This window comes from Dermochelys coriacea, chromosome 23 (genome assembly GCF_009764565.3).
Source record: "Dermochelys coriacea isolate rDerCor1 chromosome 23, rDerCor1.pri.v4, whole genome shotgun sequence".
Taxonomy (NCBI): domain Eukaryota; kingdom Metazoa; phylum Chordata; order Testudines; family Dermochelyidae; genus Dermochelys; species Dermochelys coriacea.
The window spans coordinates 394,288-406,480 of NC_050090.1; the positions used below are offsets into that span (position 1 = coordinate 394,288).

Consider the following 12,193-nt stretch of genomic DNA (forward strand, 5'->3'; position numbering starts at 1 on the left):
AATTTTTAGACACAAGGGAATCTTTAAGCTCCTTAATTTATTGTGCCTTTTAAAGAAGACAGATTGCTCCTGGCCTGTATTCAGAAATGAATAGAAATAAATAATGTATTGAATGACATTCATAGATACTAAGGTCAGAAGGGACCATTCTGATCATCTAGTCTGACCTCCTGCACAGCGCAGGCCACAGAATCTCACCCACCCACTCCTATGAAAAACCTCACCTATGTCTGAGCTATTGAAGTCTTTAAATCATGGTTTAAAGACTTCAAGGAGCAGAGAAGCCTCCCTCAAGTCAACCATGCCCCATACTACAGAGGAAGGCGAAAAACCTCCAGGGCCTCTCAATTCGCAGAGGTCCAGCACAAGGCATATGGATGGCCTGCATCTGTAGAGTTACACCAGGAATTAATTTGGCCTCTTAAACTGAAACTTTATACCTATTACGTAAAGATCCTCTCACCGTTAAGGCTCCAAACTTAATACCAAGACACCATGGTGGGAAAGGTAGAGGGAGATTTTGAGTGAAATTCACCCATTTGCATAACGCCAATATAAGGGATTGTCAGAGTGTGCGGGAGTCAGGGCCCTACATCCCCCACTTTCTGCAATTCACCATGACTCTCAGCCAGCCAGTAAAACAGAAGGTTTATTAGACGACAGGAACACAGTCCAAAACAGAGCTTGTAGGTACAGACTATAGGACTCCCTCAGTCAGGTCCATCTTGGGGGGCAGGGAGCCCAGACTCTGATGCTGGGCCTCCCTCCGTTTCCATAGCCAGCTCCAAACTGAAACCATCTCCAGCCCCTCCTCTTGCCTTTGTTTCTTTCCCAGACAAAAAGAAAAGGAGTACTTGTGGCACCTTAGAGACTAACAAATTTATTAGAGCATAAGCTTTTGTGAGCTACAGCTCACTTCATCGGATGCATTTTCATCGGAAATGCATCCGATGAAGTGAGCTGTAGCTCACGAAAGCTTATGCTCTAATAAATTTGTTAGTCTCTAAGGTGCCACAAGTACTCCTTTTCTTTTTGCGAATACAGACTAACACGGCTGCTACTCTGAAACCTTTCCCAGACAAGGAGACCACCTGATCTCTTTGTTCTCCAACACCTTTAGTTGGCACCTTGCGGAGGAGGGGCCCAGGCCATCAGTTGCCAGGAGACAGGGTGTCGGCCATTCTCTGCGCAGACCCCTGCAGACCTCTGCTCCTCTAAGGCTCTGCAACAATCACCCTCCCTTATCCCACCACCTAAAGACTTAAGAAATGCATAGGGAAAACTGAAAAGGAGTACTTGTGGCACCTTAGAGACTAACAAATATATTAGAGCATAAGCTTTCGTGAGCTACAGCTCACTTCATCGGATGCATCCGATGAAGTGAGCTGTAGCTCATGAAAGCTTATGCTCTAATATATTTGTTAGTCTCTAAGGTGCCACAAGTACTCCTTTTCTTTTTGCGAATACAGACTAACACGGCTGCTACTCTGAAACCTGTCATAGGGAAAACTGAGGCACCCACCCAGTATTCAGAGAAAATATTAAGAACAGTCTTACTTTGTCACAGGGATATGCACCACTTAGAACCACTCAAGCCCCATTTGGGGATTTTCTCTCTCTTAGGCCCCATTAACACAGTGTCTGAGCTCCTCACAATCTTTAACACATTTACCCTCACAAGGTCCTGCAAGGCAGGACAGTGCTATTGTCCTCGTTTTACAGCTGGGGAACTGAAGCACAGGGAGACTAAGTGACTTACCTACGGTCACCCAGGAAGTCTCACAGAGCAAGGAATTGAACCCCCACTTAAGTCTTGTGCTGCCCATCTGCACAGGGGTGAATTTCACCCTCATTCCATGTTGCCAACACTTGCAGTTTTATCACAAATCTCCTAATATTAGATGTGTTTCCTAAAGCCCTGTCTCCAGGAATCATGGGATTAGATGAGAATCTGAGCTTTCCTTTAAAAAAAGGAAGGTTGTAGCCCATGTGGTTTAAAAGAAAAGCTTGAAATTGTAGTTCCCAAAAGGCTGAAACAAAAAGTGATTTAAAAAAAAATATCTTATTTGGGGGGCGGGAGTTGACTTAGGAATTTTGAACTCTTGAGGTTGGGGCTGCTGCTAATGGAGAATCTGTGGTAAAGTATTTGAATAAAGGTTTGATTTAAAGAAAAGTAAATCTATTTTTGTTTTGTTGATTCACCTGGGCAACAGGAGACCTTTAATTTTCCTTCCGCAGTTTATCTTTTCTCCGAGTAGAGACTTGCACCCAGACAAGGAGATGATAATTTCAAATCCTGGTAAAAATGTAAAATAAATCAGTCTGCATGTGAAATTAGCAAAACGTTTAGAGCATAATTTGTACTGAATATGACAGGAGGCCTATTCAAATGAATTAGGCTCCAGATGCAATCTCATTCTCACATTTTAAATGAATACTCTCATTTATCTTCATGAAATATAAAGCTGGCTGTTGAGGTCTGAACTGTAAAAGATACCAGTCCTTGCTGGTAAGTGCAGGTGTCAGGCTGACTTAGTTAGTGAGGCTCTTGCAACACTCCTCAGCTTTGCTTTTGGGGCTGGCTGACCTGTGTGTTTAGCTCTTGTGTACCTACTCTCAGACCAGGTGGTGTCACAGGCTGGACTGTCCCTTTAACGACAAGCCTAGGCTAGTAAAGTCCTGCTCCAAATCTCAGCTGCTCTTCAGTGACTCCTGATTGAGAGGGCTGCAGGATGTGCTTGAGGTGGGGCACAGAAGGACTTGGGGAGAGTGAAGCAAGAGGAGAAAAAGACTTGGGGCATTGTTGTACTGGTCTGGTGCAGGCTGTTAAGGTATCTGCCTTTGTTTAGGGGTCCCTATTTCAAAATGGAAGACTGGGGAAGGCTGGTTGCTGGGAGGCTGGTTAGTTTGGACTCTTAACAGCTGCTTGAAGATTTTCAGACTAAACTTTATTTTTCTGTGCAAAATGGCCTTTTTAATAGAAATAGACACTGAATGGTTAAAACTTTCTTGCTTTTTCCATGAGAAATGTGTAGTGTTTTATAAATCCCAAACTTCAACTGAAACCCCAAATGCTCCTGAGGGGAGGGGAGCTGTGGGAAGAGGAGGTTGGTTTGTTTTTCCACGGAAGTTTTCTGGGTTTTTTGGGGGAGGGGGTTTCCTACCAAACTCCAATATTTATTACAAACTTTTCACAGACAGTGTTCACTGTTTTCCAACTAGCGCTGTTCTTTATTGCTTTGGCTACAGGGCATGTGAAGACCATTTGTCAGGGGAAACTGAGATAGTAGCCATGTCCTGATGATGCAGCTGATGGAAAGGTAAGATGCATCTTCCTTTAATGAACAGGCAAAAGAGGGCCACTTTTACAAAGCTTGGGTTACATTATGCACTCCTGTGGTTAAAAATGCTGTTTTTCTACACAAAGGCGCATCAGAATTTTGAGATGATAGGGTCTCAAAGGCAGTGTTTGGGGCACTTTGTTTGCATGGCAAGTTTCATAAAAATATCAGCCTCAAGAACTAGAGCTCATCTGAGAATAGCAAAAGAACTTCACTTATTTTCACCTGAATGTCATAAGTTTTTTGGTGGGTGGGTGGGGAGACCAGCTCTATCCAGAGCCAGGGAAACTGGAATTCTGTTTCAGAGTAGCACCTGTATTAGTTTGTATCTGCAAAAAGAAAAGGAGTACTTGTGGCACCTTAGAGACTAACAAATTTATTTGAGCAGACTTGACGTCTGATTTGTATCCATTTATTCTTTTACGTAGAGACTGTCCAGTTGGGCCAATGTACATGGCAGGGGGGCATTGCTGGCACATGATGACATATATCACATTGGTAGATGTGCAGGTGAACGAGCCTCTGATAGTGTGGCTGATGTGATTAGGCCCTATGATGGTGTCCCCTGAATAGATATGTGGACACAGTTGGCAACGGGCTTTGTTGCAAGGAACAACAAAGGTTAGTGATTCTGTTGTGTGGTTGCTAGTGAGTATTTGCTTCAGGTTGGGGGGCTGTCTGTAAGCAAGGACTGGCCTGTCTCCCAAGATCTGGGAGAGTGATGGGTCATCCTTCAGGATAGGTTGTAGATCCTTGATGATGTGTTGGAGAGGTTTTAGTTGGGGGCTTCAGAGTAGCAGCCGTGTTAGTCTGTATTCGCAAAAAGAAAAGGAGTACTTGTGGCACCTTAGAGATTAACAAATTTATTAGAGCATAAGCTTTCGTGAGCTACAGCTCACGTCATTGGATGCATTTGGTGGAAAAAAACAGAGGAGAGAACATATATAAATCTATAAATTTATATATAAATGTATATAAATCTCTCCTCTGTTTTTTCCACCAAATGCATCCGATGAAGTGAGCTGTAGCTCACGAAAGCTTATGCTCTAATAAATTTGTTAGTCTCTAAGGTGCCACAAGTACTCCTTTTCTAGTTGGGGGCTGAAGGTGATGGCTAGTGGTGGTCTGTTGTTTTCTTTGTTGGGCCTGTCCTGTAGTAGGTAACTTCTGGGTACTATTCTCGCTCTCTCAATCTGTTTCTTCACTTCAGCAGGTGGGTATTGTAATTGCAAGAATGCTTGATAGAGATCTTAGATTCATAGACACTAAGGTCAGAAGGGACCATTCTGATCATCTAGTCTGACCTCCTGCACAGCACAGGCCACAGAATCTCACCCACCCACTCCTACAAAAACCTTATCTATGCCTGAGCTATTGAAGTCCTCAAATCGTGGTTTAAAGACTTCAAGGAGTAGAGAAGCCTCCCTCAAGAGACCCGTGCCCCATGCTACAGAGGAAGGTGAAAAACCTTCAGGGCCTCTTCCAATCTGCCCTGGAGGAAAATTCTTTCCCGACCCCAAATATGGCGATCAGCTAAACCCTGAGCATATGGGCAAGATTCACCAGCCAGATACTACAGAAAATTCTTTCCTGGGTAACTCAGATCCCATCCATCTAATATCCCATCTCAGGGGATTAGGCCTATTTAACCTGAATATTTAAAGATCAATTAATTACCAAAATCACATTATCCCATCATACCTTCTCCTCCATAAACTTATCAAGTAGAATCTTAAAACCAGATAGATCTTTTGCCCCCACTGCTTCCCTTGGAAGGTTATTCCAAAACTTCACTCCTCTGATGGTTAGAAGCCTTCGTCTAATTTCAAGTCTAAACTTCCTGGTGGCCAGTTTATACCCATTTGTTCCTGTGTCCACATTGGTGCTGAGCTTAAATAATTCCTCTTCCTCTCCTGTATTTTTCCCTCTGATATATTTATAGGGAGCAATCATATCTCCCCTCAACCTTCTTTTAGTTAGGCTAAACAAGCCAAGCTCCTTAAGTCTCCTTTCATAAGACAAGTTTTCCATTCCTCGGATCATCATAGTAGCCCTTCTCTGTACCTGCTCCAGTTTGAATTCATCCTTTTTAAACATGGGAGACCAGAACTGCACACAGTATTCTAGGTGAGGTCTCACCAGTGCCTTGTATAACGGGACTAAAACCTCCTTATCCCTACTGGAAATGCCTCTCCTGATGCATCCTAAAACCGCATTAGCTTTTTTCACAGCCATATCACATTGGCAGCTCATAGTCATCCTATGATCAACCAATACTCCAAGGTCCTTCTCCTCTTCCGTTACTTCTAATTGATGCGTCCCCAACTTATAACTAAAATTCTTGTTATTAATCCCTAAATGCATAACCTTACACTTCTCACTATTAAATTTCATCCTATTACTATTACTCCAGTTTACAAGGTCATCCAGATCCTCCTGTATAATATCCCGATCCTTCTCTGAATTGGCAATACCTCCCAGCTTTGTATCATCTGCAAATTTTATTAGCACACTCCCTCTTTTTGTGCCAAGGTCAGTAATAAAAAGATTGGTCCCAAAACCGATACCTGAGGAACTCCACTGGTAACCTCCCTCCAACCTGACAGTTCGCCTTTCAGTAGGACCCGTTGCAGTCTCCCCTTTAACAAATTCCTTATCCACCTTATGATGTTCATATTGATCCCCATCTTCTCCAATTTAACTAATAATTACCCATGTGGCACGGTATCAAATGCCTTACTGAAATCTAGGTAAATTTAGAACCACTGAGTTTCCTTTATCTAAATAATCTGTTACTTTTTCAAAAAAGGATATTAGGTTGGTTTGGCACGATCTACCTTTTGTAAAACCATGTTGTATTTTGTCCCATTTACCATTGACTTCAATGTCCTTAACTAATTTCTCCTTCAAAATTTTTTCCAGGACCTTGCATACTACAGATGTCAAATTAACTGGCCTGTAGTTACCCGGATCACTTTTTTTTCCCTTTCTTAAAAATAGGAACTATATTAACAATTCTCCAAGCATTGGGTACTATTCCTGAGTTTACAGATTCATTAAAAATTCTTGCTGATGGGCTTGCAATTTCAGGTGCCAGTTCCTTTAATATTCTTGGATGAAGATTATCTGGGCCCCCCGATTTAGTCCCATTAAGCTGTTTGAGTTTTGCTTCTACCTCAGATATGGTAATATCTACCTCTATATCCTCCTTCCCATTTGTCATGCTACCATTATCCCCAAGATCCTCTTTAGCCTTATTGAAGACTGAGGCAAAGTATTTGTTTAGATATTGGGCCATGCCTAGATTATCTATAACCTCCGCTCCATCCTCAGTGTTAAGCGGCCCCACTTCTTCCTTCTTAGTTTTCTTCTTATTTATATGGCTATAGAACCTTTTACTATTGGTTTTAATTCCCTTTGCAAGGTCCAACTCTACTCGACTTTTAGCCTCTCTCACTTTATCCCTACATCTTCTGACCTCAATTAGGTAGCTTTCCTTGCTGATCCCTCCCATCTTCCACTCCCTGTATGCTTTCTGCTTCTTCATAATCACCTCTCTAAGATGCTTGGTCTACAATTCCTTCCTATGAATTTTTTCCCCTTTCTTGGGATACAGGCTTCCGATAACTTCTGCAGTTTTGATTTAAAGTAATCCCAGGCCTCCTCTACCTTTAGATCCATAAGTTCCTCAGTCCAATCCACTTCCCTAACTAATTTCCTTAATTTTTGAAAGTCAGCCCTTTTGAAATCAAAAACCCTAGTTGCAGATTTATTTTTGTTAATCCTTCCATTTAGTTTATAGGACCTCTAGTCAGAAAAGCCCCGCCCCCTAATCAGGACTCAGCTTCTCTCCCAGCACAAAGCTTGTAGGTGTTTGTCCCTGTGTGAGGGGTTGGAGCAAATGCAGTTGTATTGTAGAGCTTGGTTGTAGACAATGGATAGTGTGGTGTGGTCTGGATGAAAGCTAGAGGCATGTAGGTAGGAATAGCGGTCAGTAGGTTTCTGGTATAGGGTGGTGTTTGTGACCATCGCTCATTAGCACTGTAGTGTCCAGGAAGTGGATCTCTTGTGTGTACTGGTCCAGGCTGAGGTTGATGGTGGGATGGAAATTGTTGAAATCCTGGTGGAATTCCTCAAGGAATCCTTCTTTTCCATGGGTCCAGATGATGATGTCATCAATGTAGTGCAAGTAGAATAGGGGCATTAGGAGACGAGAACTGAGGAAGCGTTGTTCTAAGTCAGCCATAAAACTGTTTGCATATTGTGGGGCCATGCGGGTACCCATAGCAGCGCCGCTGATTTGAAGGTATACGTTGTCCCCAAATGTGAAATAGTTATGGGTGAGGACAATGTCACAAAGTTCAGCCACCAGGTTTGCCGTGACATTATCGGGGATACTGTTCCTGATGGCTTGTAGTCCATCTTTGTGTGGAGTGTTGGTGTAGAGGGCTTCTACATCCCTAGTGGCTAGGATGGTGTTTTCAGGAAGATCACTAATGGATTGTAGTTTTTCTCAGGAAGTCTGTGGTGTCTCGAAGATTGCTGGGAGTGAAGGACCTGAGGAGGGAGTCTACATAGCTAGACAATCCTGCTGTCAGGGTGCCAATGCCTGAGATGATGGGGCGTCCAGGATTTCCAGGTTTATGGATCTTGGGTAGCAGATAGAAAACCCCTGGTTGGGATTCCAGGGTTGTGTCTGTGCGGATTTGTTCTTGTGCTTTTTCAGGGAGTTTCTTGAGCAAATGGTGTAGTTTCTTTTGGTAACCCTCAGTGAGATCAGAGGGTAATACCTTGGAGCTCTTCTGATCTTTTTGCTGTTTAAACAGCCCGTGCATTCTCCAAGCATTCCAGGAGGGAGCAGGAGGTGGAAAGCCACTTCACAAGTATTCAAAGAGGGAGAGGAGCCGGGGGGGGGTGTAACAGACTTTTTGAGCATACAGATCACTGCAGCTCATACAACAGTGATTTGTTGTATTTTGTCTTTTTAAACCAGGTGAGTGGTGAGTCAGGGAGAGTGAATTGTTGCCTGTCTCTCCCCCACTTTATTCCTGTGCGATTACTGTTCCAATTTTAAATTCTTGGGAAACATCATACTACATCACACAGAATCCCACTTCTGGTACCATCCATTTTCTGTGGCTTTCGGCCTGCGGGAGGCTGAGTGGTGCTTATTGCTGCTGTTCCCTATTACACACTTAACTCTGTGGTTTTGGTAGCTTGAGACCTGGTCTCTCCTTAGCCCCTGGAACTGGCATACAAATATATTAATAGGAAGAGATCCAACCTTTGTGTAGTGGTGCAGCTCTTTGCAATGACTTGTGCTGATGGCTGGGGACAGAGATTGTATGGGTGTGCTTGAGTGCTGAAGGGAAGGAGGCTGTGGGAGGAGTTAGTTATATTACTTGTATTCTATTAGCACTGAAGACCATTGTGCCGGCTGCTGCACAGATGCACCATGGGAGACAGCCCACTGCCCTGAAGAGCTTAGTCTGAATAGCCATGGAAGGTGAAGGCGGGAGGGGAAACGGGGGAAGTTACTTGCTCAAGTCACACAGCAGATCAGTGGCTGAGCTGGGGATAGACTGCAGATCTCCTGATCATCAGTATATTGCACTATCTACTAGCTAGTCCACATTAGCACTGAATTTGCAGGCACTGAAGTTTCTTGCTGCTGAAGACACTGATTTTGTGAATGCTGACATTTGTGGTGGTCAGGCTGTTTGGAACTGGGAGTTTGGCTGATGCTGTTTTGCTAAGAAGTTTAACACTGGATTAACACCGGACATGCCTGCCTCTCTCTCTCCCTCACTTCACCCCCATGGAAATATGGAGTTTGGCTTAATGCTAAATCACATAAATTAATTAACTACCCCGTCTCCAAATGCTGTTTTGATCAACCTGTGCCTATTTGCCCCAAAAGCCGTGGAACTGCTGTCATTTTACTTCGGATGACTCAGCTGCTAATGAGGTATGATGCATATCCTTGCCATTAATGTCATTTTCAAAGCAAGTGTCATTATGGCTTCTGTATGATTAAAGTCTGATCTGATTTCAAATATCCTTCATTTGGCTGTCATTTTGCTGGGATCTCTGAAGTGAGCGAGTCAGCCTGCAAAAGCTTTGCTAACAAATAAAGAGATCCTGTAGAATTGTCTGCCACTTTCTCCTGATTTAATTCCTTTTATGTCAGGTGTGGGCAGCACATCATTATATTTCTGTTCTGCTCACATTCATTTTCTCTCTCTCTCTGTCGTTATGGGAATCAGTAAAAGCAGGTTTCTTAACATTGCATAATATTTTCTTTTCAAAAAGTAATAAAACAAACAGTGGCCCTATGTGGGCAACCTGTGCATCTCGGAGCCAAACTGGCCCAGGGCTACAACAACAGGTGTTGGCAGCCTACCGTGCATTGGCAGAGCTGCTGCGGGATTGTTGGGGTTGGGATGGAGGGGCAGCGGTGGCAGCATGGGGAAGGGGAGCACGGGACTGGGCAGGTTGCTGTGCACAGGCAGAGCTGCATGTGTATCCAGACTAGAATATCTGGCTGTGTGCTGGTCCATTGGCAAAATTGGATGGGGAAGCTTGCTCAGCACTTGCTTATGGCTCAACGGGCCTGGCTCAGCTCAGTCCTGTCTTCTTCTGGGCACCTCAAATACATCATTCACCCATTTTAGAAAACTTCTGCCCTACTCCTGTAAATGGACCAATGAACCCCCAAGACACCAGACTGACCCAAATGAGAATTTGCTTTCAGGTCTGTGAAGATCGAATGGCCACCATTTGCTTTCCTGTATCGGTTCTGGAGCATCAGCAGATTCTAGAGCAACTGGCTACTCCTGAGCACTCAATCTGTTGGTGGCTCTGAGATGCATTAAAGGAGCTAAGCTGCCTTGTGTGTTGCAGAAGTGAGGGGCTAACTACTGTATACTTTGAGGACAGAGGAATGGCCTCCTTCAGGGTGTTGCTTCGGGGCCTATATTCAGCAGGTGGATTACAAATAGTGGCACTGTGGGATGTAGGATACCTAGTGCCGTGTGTGTAGATGTCCTAAACCCAGAAACTCCCTGAGGGGAAAGGGGCAAGAGGAGATGGGTCTTGTCCCTGTCCAGATAAGACCTGTGTAAATTTAGGGCACTGTACATGTTTTATTGCAATAAAATTATATTCAGGTAACTAGATGTCTATTAGCAGATGGGTCATACCACTTATTCTTGATAGTGGACATTCTCCGATAATGACAGCAACTACCAGCATTATGCTGTAAAGATTTTTGTTGATGCAGTTGCCATGGCTGTGAGGTGGCGTTTGTTCATTATAACGGCTACTGAAAGACTAATGGGCACTTCACTGCTAACAACTTAGCAGGAATTACTTACCGCTGGGGGCTGGAGGCAAAAGATTTTACCAGCAGAAAGAACAATTATCAAAGCGTGAAATGTGGCTTGCTGTACATTTATATTTAGTAGCGCGGTGTCATTGTTTATAAGTCCATGACTTGCCTCTTAAACTTCTCTGATTACACACATGCTTATACACCCTCCCCCCCAACGTCCCTAGAATTTTGTGTCCAGGAGAAATTGGAAGCCATGAATAAAGTTTAAAGAAACCAAGGGCAGTGTCTCCCCCAATAACTAGCTCACTGTCCAAGTGTATTTTTCTAATGTGTAAATAGCTGTAAAATTTTCCTTCCTACAGTGAACTGTTATAAAATGAATTCAAGGTTTTCTTTTGTTTCATTAGCTTTTCTACAATCATTTACACAGTGCGAAGTGTGTGTAAAACTCTCTCTGTACTAATGCAGATCATTACACAACTTGCGGGCTGGCTGGCTCAGTCCTGCCCATGCCCTATTTAAAGCACCAAGCACTTGTGGTGTATAATGCTGATGCTGGTTCATTCGTTTTAATACAAATCAAGTCCCTCTGAAGCTACCCATTGCTTACAAATGTCTCAGAAATGCCTCTCCTACCCTGGCCCCTAACATGAGTTAAATCTCACTGCATCAGTTTTTGGGGGGAGAGATGGGTTGGCTCAACCAGACAGCTTTATGTAGTTGTTTTAAACTGCTTGTATAACTGCTTTAATAACTAATAAGATACCCCTTTAATTATAGTGGAAAATATTCCAGGGAGCCACTGGCTTATTAAGCAAAAAAGTAGCTATCTAATCCTTTAAACAGGAGAGAAAAGGAACTAAAGATACAAATTACCTGCCAAGCAGAAATGATGGGGCTTTTGCTGCATCATGATGGAGTGAAAACTGAAAGGGATATTTTTAGTTAGATTAGGGGATCTATTTATTTCTGGCCTCTCCAAACTCTTGGTGACTCTGCTGACCTCTTTCATTTTTGCTTTCTGGCTTCTTAGTTGATTGCTAGGATTACCCCAAACTTGTAGACTAAATGACTAATGAGGGAGGCTGGATATCTCCTGCTGAAAGGGAGCCCCTTTTTAGGATCAAGGATAGTTTGTGTGAGTACAACTAAGGCTATGATTTTGGCATGGGTAATTTTATTAAGTCAGGGAGAGGATGCAAGCAGTAAACAATAAATCATGGATTTATTAAAGCCGAAGCCTGAGCTCACCACCCAGCGCTGAATTAAGAACATAAGAATGGCCATACTGGGTCAGATCAAAGGTCCATCCAGCCCAGTATCCTGTCTACCGACAGTGGCCAATGCCAGGTGCCCCAGAAGGAGTGAACCTAACAGGTAATGATCTAATGATCTCTTTCCTGCCATCCATCTCCACCCTCTGACAAACAGAGGCTAGGGACACCATTCCTTACCCATCCTGGCTAGTAGCCGTTAATGGACTTAACTGAATTTATTCAGTTCTCTTTTAAACCCTATT

The 12,193-nt window shown here is 43.4% G+C and overlaps 1 long non-coding RNA gene across 1 annotated transcript in view; it reads left to right on the forward strand.

Moving 5' to 3' along the window:
• Nucleotides 1-2,524: 2,524 nt before the first annotated feature.
• The window catches only part of LOC119847308, a 147,365-nt gene continuing 137,696 nt past the window's right edge, over nt 2,525-12,193 (forward strand). Inside the window, exons 1-2 of the long non-coding RNA XR_006276769.1 lie at nt 2,525-2,831; nt 3,250-3,320. This is a non-coding gene — a long non-coding RNA (uncharacterized LOC119847308). The remainder of the gene's footprint in view (nt 2,832-3,249; nt 3,321-12,193) is intronic.